The sequence below is a fragment of the Mesoplodon mirus genome (assembly GCF_964341445.2).
Source record: "Mesoplodon mirus genome assembly, chromosome: 6".
NCBI lineage: Eukaryota > Metazoa > Chordata > Mammalia > Artiodactyla > Ziphiidae > Mesoplodon > Mesoplodon mirus.
This window is the reverse complement of record NC_138982.1, coordinates 17161558-17174541: the sequence shown is the minus strand read 5'-3', so window position 1 is coordinate 17174541 and position 12984 is coordinate 17161558. Positions and strand designations below refer to the sequence as shown.

General features: G+C 35.3%; 1 long non-coding RNA gene across 2 annotated transcripts in view; it reads right to left on the bottom strand.

Annotated features, from left to right (window-relative positions):
- The window catches only part of LOC309806659, a 31050-nt gene extending 18616 nt beyond the window's left edge, over positions 1-12434 (bottom strand). For both annotated transcript variants that reach the window (XR_014294416.1, XR_014294417.1), the window contains exons 1-2: positions 12360-12434; positions 373-470 (exon numbers count right to left, since the gene is read on the bottom strand). This is a non-coding gene — a long non-coding RNA (uncharacterized lncRNA). The remainder of the gene's footprint in view (positions 1-372; positions 471-12359) is intronic.
- Positions 12435-12984: the final 550 nt, after the last annotated feature.

Sequence of the window (12984 nt, the reverse complement as noted above, 5' to 3'; positions counted from 1 at the left end):
CATCTGCTGTTTCTCAATTACCTGCAGCTCAAAATAATCCTTATGCCAAAGTGTCTTATTTTGGGGTGGCACATCCGAATGCCCTTCATTTGGAGCCCCAAGGTTCTGCTTCCTGTTCAGTTGTCTTCTACTTTGAACTTTCTGTATGATGTCATCTAGCTCTTTGTTCTTACTGATGAGTTATATGCTAAATTCCTCTTCCAAAAATCCAGATATTTCATGGCAGAAGTAAATTTATTGTCACAAGGCTCAAATATTAAAAAATGTAACTCTGCTTGCTATAATAAAACTTCACTTAGCTCTTCTTCTTGCATAATTGCCCATACGGGGAGATTTTACTTTTGTTAATTCAGGGTAAACTCAGTTACTTACAGTTTAAAATTTATTTTCTTTTGGGTAGATGCTCAGTCAAATTAGGATTCTCCGTCTCTGATTTTTCCTTTCCTCATCACCATGTGGTATTCCTTTTTCTGTGTTAGATGACAGAGGCAGAAATAACTGGTCGCTGGCTGCCTTTTGCCAATACTTATCTATTTCTAATCTACTGATTCTCGATGCCAAAAAGTGTCCCTGGTAAATAATTACTCAATGCATTTCCTTTTTCCTGGTCCTTTTTCACAACACCTTGTTTCTTCAAATTCTAGAACTTTTATGATAGTGAAATTGTAAAGACTTGAGAAAGATTATCCTTTCAACATGTTGCTTGCTTCCAGTTCACTTAAGTCTATTTTGGAACTTCTAAACATTGTCAGTCCTGAATAAATTACGCCTCTAAGATCATAAATTAATATAAGACATTTCTTCAAAACCTCAATCAGACATCACACCATGGGTCCTCACCCAATATAGGAGCAACCCCATAGATTTTTGAAGCCTGTTTTTCCACTTTATCACTATTTTTGGCATAATATCTTTCAGCAAATTATAAAATTGCACTGTAAAAAGGAGAAATAGTTGGACTTCCCTGGTAGTGCAGTGGTTAAGAATCCGCCTGCCAATGCAGGGGACACGGGTTTGAGCCCTGGTCCAGGAACATCCCACATGCCGCAGAGCAGCTAAGCCCGTGCATCACAACTACTGAGCCTGCGTGCCACAACTACTGAAGCCCGTGCACCTAGAGCCGGTGCTCCGCAACAGTGGAAGCCACCACAGTGAGAAGCACGCTCACCGCAACGAAGAGTAGCCCCTGCTTGCCGCAACTAGAGAAAACCTGCGCGCAGCAATGAAGACCCAACGCAGCCAATAAATAAATAAATTAAATAAATTTATTTTAGAAAAAGGAGAAATAGTTGATAGTTTTGATTATTCCGTCCATCAACAAATGCTAGGTAATGTTAAGGGGAAAAGGTAAAGTATTCCCTTTGTTATAATGAACGATAAATTCGTTGATGACTGAAACCAAATTTTATTTGTCTCTTTCTTTCTAGAAGTTCCTGGCTTCTAGAAATACACACATACTCTCAAAGTTGAACTAAGCCAACTTAACAGGCAGGGCTCTCAAAATGAACTTTTAGCTCTCTAATTTATAGGATTTATTGTCAGGATACCAAAATATATATCGAAAACCAACTTAGTAATGCCTGGATTCAGAACGATGAATGTTCAGAGAGGTGAGATTTTCCAAGCTAACCATGCCCTCTACTCAGCCTGGCTTGACCATCTCCTTCATAGTAAATCAGTGTCTCTTTGGCATGTAGCCCCCCCTTCATTCCTCCCTCAGGGAAAGGAGACTATGAAACTCTTTTTTTATAAGATATCATGGCTTCTGGGTGTTCAGTCAGTGAGGATATATATACATGTAACACAAGATAATTTACATTACCATTACTCTCAGGAGCTCATTGAAGTAAAAATATTGAAAAATCTGTTACTGTAAATTTTAGGTTTTTTATTTTATAAAACATTTTGTAATTGAAGTAAGTATTAAATGAACCACTGAGAGGCAGTTTAGTCCCCCAAATTATCCCTTCTTCCCATAAAAAGATGGTTTTAGTTTTCCTTTTGAATCCAGAGCATATTAATACTACTTTCAAAGATTTAGGTGTACATAAGGGATAAAGACTCATTGGCAATATCTCATTCTTCTTACTGGCTCTTTTTCTACACAACGGAAAATCAAACTATTTTGGAAACACATCCTGGAAAATTGAGAACTGTCCTAAAAAAATGGTTTCCCAGCAAGATCATAAGGTGAATATTTATCATCATTGGAACAGGGGTGGATTTAACATTTGTTAAGGATCTTATTTGAGCCAAGCATCTATTTTTAGCAAGTAATTTTACTGAAACAAATTCAGTGGAAAAACCCAGAAATAAGGATTAAATGGTCCACTGTGAAGGTATCAAGAAGATATATGAAACTAAACAAGACAGACTCACAATAAAACATTTCAGTTGAATGGATAGAACTTTTTTTAGTTCCTACTCCACCTGCAGGTGATACTGTGCTACTCACCACATCATCTCTGGGAAAGGAAAACTCAGAGGGACACAAGCATTTAAAAAAATAATTTTGTTTCACTTGCAATGTTTTGCAAAAATGACTTCAGAATAACTAGCTATCAAAAAAAAAAAAGCCAACACACAAAGTACTTAGAGTAAAAACCAAACATAAATATTACCATAGTTATAGGTAGTCTGTTCAAGGTGGGGAGATAGCAGTTTGCTTACTTGATTTTCATATCTGCAAGAGTCAGAGGTCGTCGTATGTCTCCAGTCATCACTATTTCAAAAGTAGGGGAGATAGCAACTTAGAGAAAGGGCTCAAGGCTTTACTTACTCAGAAACCAGTGCTCTAAAAGAATGCTTTTGCTTTAAGTTTATCTGAGGATACAAATTGCTTTTTTTCTCACTGTTTATGTGAGGTGCTTAGTAAAAAAGGCGAGCAAGGAGTCCATTTTGCTCTCTCAGTCGCTGTTTCTGGTTAAATATCATTCCCACATAAGTAGGTATTTGACAACATATGTTTGTATAGCTATTTCTAACTCAGTGTCAATAATTTGATGTTTATTTGGCTGGTTTTATTTTATTTTATTGTAATGAATAAACAAAAATGTTCTTGTTAATATGAGTAACATAACTAGAACCATGTGAAACTAGAGCGTGATATTTCTCTCTGGAGGCTTTGTAAAAGTCTGAGGGCCATAAGTTAATCACTTTTATTCAGAAGTACTTTTATTGCCCTTATAACTATAAATTGCAAGGCTTGGGTTCAGAAAACAACCAATGTACCCCTACTAAGTTTTGCCTGCAATACTATAAATGTAGAAATATTTCTCTTTCTCTAAGATCTCCAAGATTCCTGTCCTGCAAGAAAGTAGCATTCTTTCCTATCTGTAAGTCTGGGAATCCATAAATCATAGAGCAGGAACCAAAGAGTATATTGTGGCATCATTTTCATATGAAAAAATATATTATTTTTCCTCAACAGACTTATCATGCCTTACTAAATAAGATTTTTATTGAAACTATGCAAATAATTATAATAAAAAGCCACAAGACATATTAAAGGCATTTTGCCTAATATATATATAAATATATATATATATAAATATATATATATAAATATATATATATATATATATATATATATATATATATATATTTTTTTTTTTTTTTTTGCGGTACACGGGCCTCTCACTGCCATGGCCTCTCCCGTTGCGGAGCACAGGCTCTGGACGCGCAGGCTCAACGGCCATGGCTCACGGGCCCAGCCGCTTTGCGGCATGCGGGATCCTCCTGGACCGGGGCATGAACCCGTGTCCCCTGCATCGGCAGGCGGACTCTCAACCAATGCACCGCCAGGGAAACCCTTGCCTAATATTTAACCATTGTTCTGAGCAGTTCTGTTAACAGGAACCAATAATGTACCTTTGATTTAAACAAAATCATCTTTCTTAAATTTTTCCAATTATGTTTATTTTGTATATTGAGGGGTTTATTTTCAGGACTCTTACTGAACTCTAAGAAATCAATTAATTATATGTCATTTAAAGAATTTTTGCAATTTGTAATAAGATAGGCTGTTAAAATGGATAGATCAAGAAGAAAAGTGTTCTCATACTAGTAAAAAATAAAACATTAAGCACAATTAAATTTTCTCTTTAGAGTCATTCAGCCTGAAGTAATTACTTCTTACTTATTTGATCTGGAGTTTTTGGGGAGTCTACTATCACAAAGTCATCTGCATCTATACCAAGAATGCTAGAAATCCTGTCTGATAGATATCTGCTCCTGAGAGTTGTATGCTGAAGGCTGTTCCTTACAGAATCAGTAGTTAAGAGTGTGTGGTGAAGCCCATTACTGAAGTCATCATTCTTTTGATGTTTCTTCCAGTACACTCTGAAGCTTGTAGTAGGGACCTTTAGATAAGTGTGAATGAAAAGCAGAAACCACTTTTTGTTTATAGGATTGAAAGACTCTGGTTATTTTATTATAAGAATGAACAAAATAAGAATGGAGAAATCCGCTACTGAAGTTTCAGACAAATCAATTTTTTAACAGTTCAGTAAATGATTATCCTGAGAATAAGAACATATTAATGACAGTGATGTCACTGACAAGTCTCCAGGGTCTTTTAATTTATCCCCCAAAATGTGTGTTATAATTGTCACCAATTGGCAAGCTATTTTAAGCCTAGAAACTAACTCTTTATAATCAACTTATTGATAGTTGTTGTAGCCATCTTTGCACACTATGGCTGTCTTTGTACATTAACTTGACTGTTTCTGTTCATCCTAAAAAGTACAAATGTACTAAACTATTTATTTTGCATATAATTATTGTAGGAAAAATGTGCTCTTTTTGATTTGTCAGCTCTTCTTATATCTTGGGCTTGGCAAACAAGACAGGTTTCACAGTAGTGTCGAGCCAATTAAAATTATGGTATGATTTTATATACATTCACAATTATTTTTAGCGTCCCTTCTTTTATAAAGTAAAAGAGAAATTTACTGATGTATGATTATTGATTGATCTATTAGTCTTCTGGGTATAAAAGACACCTTGATAGTTTTATTACTCTGGTTTTGAGGGCTGAATCTGTTGCTCTCAAAAGGAGATAATATATGTTATGAGAGTTTAAAGATAAATGCTTATAGGAAACAGTTACAATCTTGATTTTGACTGAAAATAAACACAGTAGTGAGTAACAAGATATATGAGGAAATCTAGCTTTTCAGAAGTGAAATCTTGTTAAAAATATATTCAAAAGCATGAAAAAAGTACACACACAAAAAATCAGTAGGCTCTTGAGTGAGACTGTTTTGATGATTATAAGAAACTTTTGCCACCTAAGAAGAGAAAAATGTAGTGCTACTTGTCAAGAGTGGCCAGTAGATTCAAAGATCAATTTTCCTTTGAACTATTTCGTTGTTTTTCTCTTTATTATTTCTCTTTATTATAAGCTTCTTTTAACCATTTTAATATCTTCATATTTATCTTTAGACATATAACAATGCACATTTAGTAAAAGGCTATTGTTTAGATTATCTCAGGATGCAAATTGCTTTCTCCCCCCTCTCCGTGGCAAGTAGATAGGCTTGTTCAAAATGGCAAAGAATAACAAGTCAACATTTCTTCTCACCTGGCACACAGGAAAGAAAGGGCTTGACAGGAGAAGTCCAGTATACTTTCTTGTCCAGGAGAGACATCACACATGTAAGCTCCTGAGTAAAATGTACCTTCTCTTTCCAAAATGAACACAGCAGGCTTGTATTTCTGTTAACTTGGCAGAGGAAGAAACCATGAACTAAAAAAGATAAGTTCTATGTAGGCCAAATTTCTTAACTATTCATCCTGTTTTAAAATGGTGAGGATAGAGGTTCAATGTAACTGTCTTATTGCATCCTGTTGTTTAATAAGCTAACAGTTAAGGAAAATGCTCTGCCCTTATCCCTAGGGAAAGATCAAGAACACTCATTTGGTACAAGCTTTATGCATCTAAATCACATAAGGCTGTGTCCTTTGAAATCATAACAGGGGAAATACACTGAAATTGGCAAATATATTTAAGAAGGGTTAAAAGAACCTTGGAAGTGGAAGTTTCAAATTTGCTGTTTGCACACTCTGTATTTTGTTAGATAGCCATAGTTTGTCTTTAAATCATCCCATAATACTGTTAGGGTTAAAAAAAAAAAGAGGGGAGGGAAGGGAGTATATAATTAATTTGATACAGTTGGGTATGACCTATATACATTTTGATTCCTGTCCATCCCACAACACCACAAGTACATATTTTACTATAAAAATATGCCTGGGTAGTTCATTCAAGGTAGCCCAAGTTGTGTCAGAAATTAAAGTATACACATCACCAGTTTATGGTAATTTTTAGGATCTTAACATTCCTTGGAAAAAAATGAGGGAGTGGGGACTTAACCATAGATTTTTTTTTTTTTTTTTGCAAGGGTGATTATTCTGTAGAGGAGCCCACTTAATGTGACTTGTTTCAATAAGGAATCTTTAAGTGTGACTAAAATATTTTTAAAAACTGTTAGAACATTTTTAATGCAAAAGAGAATGGTTTTCTTTCTCATCTGTTATTAATTACCAGATTAGGACTTGCACAAATGGAAACAAATAGCTTCGTTTCATGAATCATCTTCTGAATAAACATACAACTCCAAAAACAAAAAAAGAATTCAGATTAAATACCTTATGTATTTGAGGCAGGCCTGGGCCAAAGTATCTTTCACCAAAAGAAGTACCAGAAAAAATGCTGAGTGACATCAAGAAGATGGAGGAATAGGAGGTTCTAGCCTAATACAGAAACACCAATTTTATAACTGTCCACAGAAGAAAATACCTTCATGAGATTTCTGGAATCCATGTGAGAGGTAACAGCACCAAGGTGGAGCACAGAAATAAAAAAAGATGAATTGAAAAGGGTATGAGTAGTTTCACTTTACGTGCATCACCCATCAGAGTACAATGCTAAGAGAGATCCCCTTGGCCCACAAGTCTCCCATGGAGGAAGGGAGACTGAAGTGAGCAAGGGACTTTGCTGCAGACCCTTGAACACTGGTGGACTCCATCAGCTAGCCCACCCAGAATCTTCGGCTGGGCTGACTGGTGAAGGCCTTTCCCTGCAAAGACTGAAAGAAGTGTTTCTTCTTCAAATGCATGGACACCAACACAAGGCCACAAGGATCACAAAGAATCAGGGGAAACTTGACACCACCAAAATAAAATAGAAACCTAGTAACTGCCCTAAAGAAATGGAGATCTTGGGGCTTCCCTGGTGGCACACTGGTTGAGAGTCTGCCTGCCCATGCAGGGGACATGGGTTCGTGCCCCGGTCTGGGAGGATCCCACATGCCACGGAGTGGCTGGGCCCGTGAGCCATGGCCGCTGAGCCTCCACGTCTGGAGCCTGTGCTCCGCAATGGGAGGGGCCACGAGAGTGAGAGGCCCGCGTACCGTAAAAAAAAAAAAAAAAAAAAAGAAATGGAGATCTTACTACCTAACAAAGAATTCAAAATAACTGTCTTAAAGAAGTTCAATGAGCTATGAGAGAACATAGGCAGACACCCAAATGAAATCAGAAAAACAAAATACATGAGAAGAACTTTACATAAAAAAGCAAAAAATCATGTACCGTATAGATGAGAATCATCTATGCTGCTCAAAAAATGGTTTCTTTTTATCTTACCTCATTGTACATTTATAAAGTCATGTTTTCAAGGACTGTATAGCTCTTTTCGAGACACTCCTAAATTAGAGGCCCTATATAGGAAATACATTTCAACTTCTTTGAATAAAGCAATTAAATATTCAATAGTAAAATAAACACACAAAGTGTCTGGACTCCAAGCAATATTAATTTGTAATGTTTAAAATTCTAATTGAAGTGAAAAGAGTTATGCTTTTGTACAGATGGGAAACTTCCTGGAAATATCTTTCCTCATGTTTTCATTCTTTCACGTTAAGCTAGTTGGGAGCCTGAGAAAAACAACATGAGACTTTGAGGATCATGAATAAAAACATCAGGTCAGAGGAGGCTTGGATGATGAGAGCAGAGATTCATCATGGGAAATAAACTGTTCTACTCTTGGGGGGAAAAACACTTATAAAATCATACTAAGTGGAACTGTCATTGTAAAGCCACAGTGTATTTCATTTTAAAATATATATATAATGATTCTATGTGTGCATTCACACATAACATTTTCTAGCTTTGTCAACTAAAAAAGCCTAAAAATGATTGACAATAACCAACCCATGAGCAATAAGCATTTTAAGTATCCAGACTGTGATCTTGAAATAACAATTTAAAGTGAAAGAAACCAGAACATCTTGAAAAATGACGTGATTCCAGTGCAAGAAATATACTAGTTGAGCCAAGAACACCTTGTCCTACCAGATAGTAAGGAAGCTATCAAATATCACAAGGGTCATGTTAAAAGGATGCAGGAGCCAACTTGAAGGGGCTCCTACTGACCAAATATGGAACAATTTAAGTTTTAATATGGAGAAGAAATGCAGTAGATTGAATTCCATCAAAAATGTTTAAATATGTAAGTTCATAATAATATTTAAAAAGTAAATCAATAAACTAGGTATCTTCTGAGAATGACAGTGAAGCAGTTTTTCATCTTGAAAACTGTATGTTTTCAAGAATCAAGAATTTATCCTGACTTTCCCATATAAACTGTACTACTGGTCAACCTAGGAGTAGGTAAGAGTAAAAAGCTTTTTATTAAAATCATTACAGCTAATAAATGAAAAAGAAGTGATACAACTAGAATATCAACTTTTTTCAAACTCAATTGAGGTTAACAAGTCTAGGTACTAAGCATCAATGATTACTACACCAAAAAAGAGCAAAAACCAACAGCATGTGTCTTCTGATGGAAGAACACAGCCTTACCTACAGAATGGCCAAAGAGATGAAACCTGAGTCTGATGAGGACTTTTAAACCAGCTGCCAATTTGCATGAAATACAGAAGACAGAGAACCATGTTGAACTACATCATAAGTGTGCAAGATGAATATATAAAAATTGTATTTCTGTACACTAGCAATGAATAATTCAAAAATAAAATTAAGAAAACAGTTCTATGTACAACAACATAAAAAAGAATCAAATACTTAGTAATAAATTACCAAAAGAAGTATAAAACATTCTCTGAAAACTACAAAACATTATTGAAAAAAATTAAAGAACACCCAAATAAATAGAAAGACATCCTCTGTTCATACATCTTTTCTCTCTCACAGCTTAGTCAAGAAAGTTCAAAATCCTGTTCTTTATCTTTGAGAATGTCTTCTAACATAAGAGATTAAATAGAAAATAACAAAGAGTTCATTCCTCATAATGGCTCCTACAAATAAAAATGAAAGCTCTAAGATCAATAGATTTATAAGAAAACAGATAAAAATTTAAATGAGGTAAAACATATTGCTTGTTATTTACTTATCCCCAGGAACTGGCCAGATTCCCAAGGCTCAGGAAGCGTCATGATTACTCCCTTCTTTATCTGTTAGTTCCCAAGACTTGCTAGCACCGTTTCTGCTGACCTGCATGTAGTCTAGCAGTTCGGCATGTAGCTCTTTCAGGATCTTTGTTTAGTCAAAGGCCTACTGTTGCCTCTGAAACCTGAACAAGACTATTTTACTAGCTCCCCCAACACCTTCCAATACCAGTGGAGCTCCAGGAAATGCCAAAAGACGACTCAACACATGAAGGCCCGGTCAGGGTTCCATAAATTTATTTAGATAAAAGATGAAAGCATCAGGAGATACAGGAAGATTTTGTGGACTTCTCACATCTCAGCTCAGATGTTACCCCTGCAAGAAGGTCTTCCTTTACAGAAAACATTAAAGAGGTACAAAGATAACAGAAGCATCATTTGAAGCCAAATAAACAATACAAGTGACAATTTCAACTGCATGAGAGAAGCCTGAAGCATACAGCATCAATACTTTGCTACTCAAAGTGTGGTTTTCAGACCAGGATGGGCATCACCTGGGAGCTTACAGAATTCCAGATTATAGGCCATGCCAGACCTACTGAATCAGATTATGCATTTTAACAAGATCACCAGTTAATTCATAAACACATTAATGTTTGAGAATCTGTGCTAGACAGATAACTCCTTCACCTTATTTAATGGGTAGATGAATGGAATCATATAGATGAAAGCTAAGGAATATTTTAGTCTCAGCACTTCAGAGCCAGGTGATCTATATTTTCCTTGCTTCCTTAAGCTATAGTTTGCAAGAGTCTAATTGAACATTTTCATAGGAAATAATCATTTGAGTTACTAAATCTATAGATATAAAACTATAGAAAAGTTATATTTATTGAAAGTCTAGGCTAAGCATAACATATGCTAAATGTTGTAGCAAATATAAAAACAGAAGTTTGATAGCTTCAAAAACATGATTACCATGATCAGAAGGCTACAGACACCCAGAAAAAAACATTCTATATAAATAAAGATAGAGATAGATAGAAGAGTAAATATACACAAACATTTGTGGATGATAAAACCACCTTGAATCAGAAATGGAAACATATGGAGAAAAAACAGGGAGAAATAAAAAAAGAGTTGCTTGAACTCAGGAAAGAAATGGAAGAAAAGACAGAATTATCTCAGAAATGAAAAATGTAAGATGGTGAAGGCAGAATTGTGTCAAATAAAAATGTAACAAAAGCATTGAAGAAAGGCAGGAAAATGACCAAGAGAATGAAAATGACATAAAGAAGTAAAAAGGGTGGAAATAGAAGACAGGTAAAGTAGGAATAATATTTATATTATCAGAGTCACTGGAAAAGAAAAAGAAAACAATGGAACAGAAATAATATGTAAAACTATAGCCCAAGAAAAAGTTCCAGAAATTTTTAAAAAATGACCTAAATCTACACATTGAAAAGGTTTACTGAGTAGCTGGCAAAAATGATGAAGGCGTTTTCTTAGTAAAATAACTAGATTTTAAAGATAAATTTAAAATCTTCAAGACCTCCAAGCAAAAATTCAAATAATTTACAAAGTCAAAATAATTAGATTGACAGATTTTTCAAAAGCAAATACAAGACAACTATGATTCTATCTGTATAAAAATATACAGTAAAAGAAAATGTGAAAAAAGGATTTTATGTTCAACCAAGCTGTCCTTTAAATATCAAACTTAGTAAATTCATTTCTAACCTACAAGAACACAGGAGATTCTGCACTTAGCAGCCCTTCTTGAGGAATTAACTAGCGAAAGAATTTTAACCAAGCAATGATGAGGAAACCTTCATCAAAAGGATCAATAATAAGTGTAATAAAATATATAAATGTACATATAAGACTAAAACAATATGGGATAAAAGTGGAAGACTAAAATACAAATGTTACATGCTGTGACATAGTAGAAATTAAACTACTAAAAAAATGGAGTAGAACAAAGAAGGAAATAGTGAAACAGAAAAGGCTCATTGCTATATAGGCAATAGGTGGGCATTAAAGAATGCTGAAAAAATAGTATAAACCAGATAGTAAAAAGTTAGATAAGAAAACATGGAACTAAATATAGTTTTAAAAGGAATAAATACCAAGGTAATCACAAGAATAAAAATACAGATCTTCCTAAACACAAATAATAAATGAACAAAGAAGAACATAAAGAATATACATCTCATAGATGAAGACACAGAGCAAATACAACAAAATATCCATAATTACAAAATATCGTGACAATTGAAACCAAATATATCAGTCATATCAATAAATGTGAATGTATTTAACTCACTTATTTAATAAAAAAACAATTTCCAATTTGGCTCACAAAACAAGGCCCAAATACATGCTGTAAACAAGAGACAACCCTAAATCAAAGTAATTCAGAGGTGCTAAAAAATAAAGAAATGGATTTCCACTTACAGGAAGATAGAATAGACACACTTTTCCCTATTTCTCCCATTAAGTACAACTAAAAGTCCTGAATATTATACATAAAAGAAACATGAAAAGTCTCTGAAAGGTGGAAAGAAGGCAGACCAGCTAGGGCTCTCCGGACCTAAGGAACAAATCATAGTGAGTTTCTTGGGTTTTCTGTTTTGGCTCATGAATCCTAAACTTTGAGCTGAAAAAAGCAGCTACCTCAAAAAGCCAAGGTACACAGACAAAAACAAACAAAAAACCCCTGCTCTCTTTAAAAAAGGACTAAGAAAGGGGCAGCTTAGCACGACATAAATATATAGATAATAACCACACTACTGCAGTCAAACAACACAGAAAAAAACTGTGGCTCACCCCAACATATGCCAGAAAAGGCAAAGTAGGCAGCCACCACTTCCACCATCATGCTTGCATTCCACATAGCAAAGACTGTGAAAGAAGAGCAATTAACCTGTCATACATAATAAAACTCACTCTTGTTGTCTCCTTTTTGTCAATATGGTTTGCTGTTGGGCCTCCAATATTCTGGACCTCTCACCTATGTGTAACTCTGCCTGCCTCATGAAGTTGGCCTTTGCACTAGATCTGTGTGATGTAACAGCTAGTTTTGGTCTCTGCTCTTCAGACTGACCTCAATGCCCTCCACATTCCAAAATTACACACAAAATTATGTAAAGTCTCTAAATGGCTTTAGCTTTTTATTTCCCAATTGTTGTTTTTTTTTTTGCAGTACGCGGGCCTCTCACTGCTGTGGCCTCTCCCGTTGCGGAGCACAGGCTACGGACGCGCAGGCTCAGCGGCCATGGCTCACGGGCCCAGCCGCTCCGCGACACGTGGGATCTTCCCAGACCAGGGCACAAACACGTGTCCCCTGCAACGGGCAGGCAGACTCTCAACCACTGCACCACCAGGGAAGCCCCTCCCAATTGTTTTTAAATTTGTTGAAACAATACCACTTTCACTAGATTACTTGTTGAAAGGACAAAAAAAAAAAAAAAAAAAAAAAAAACCATGGAAAAGAAATAAAAGCTAATATTCAACACATGTTAAAAACCACTACCACTAAATATTTGAGAGTTATTTGCTTATGTAAGGGGAA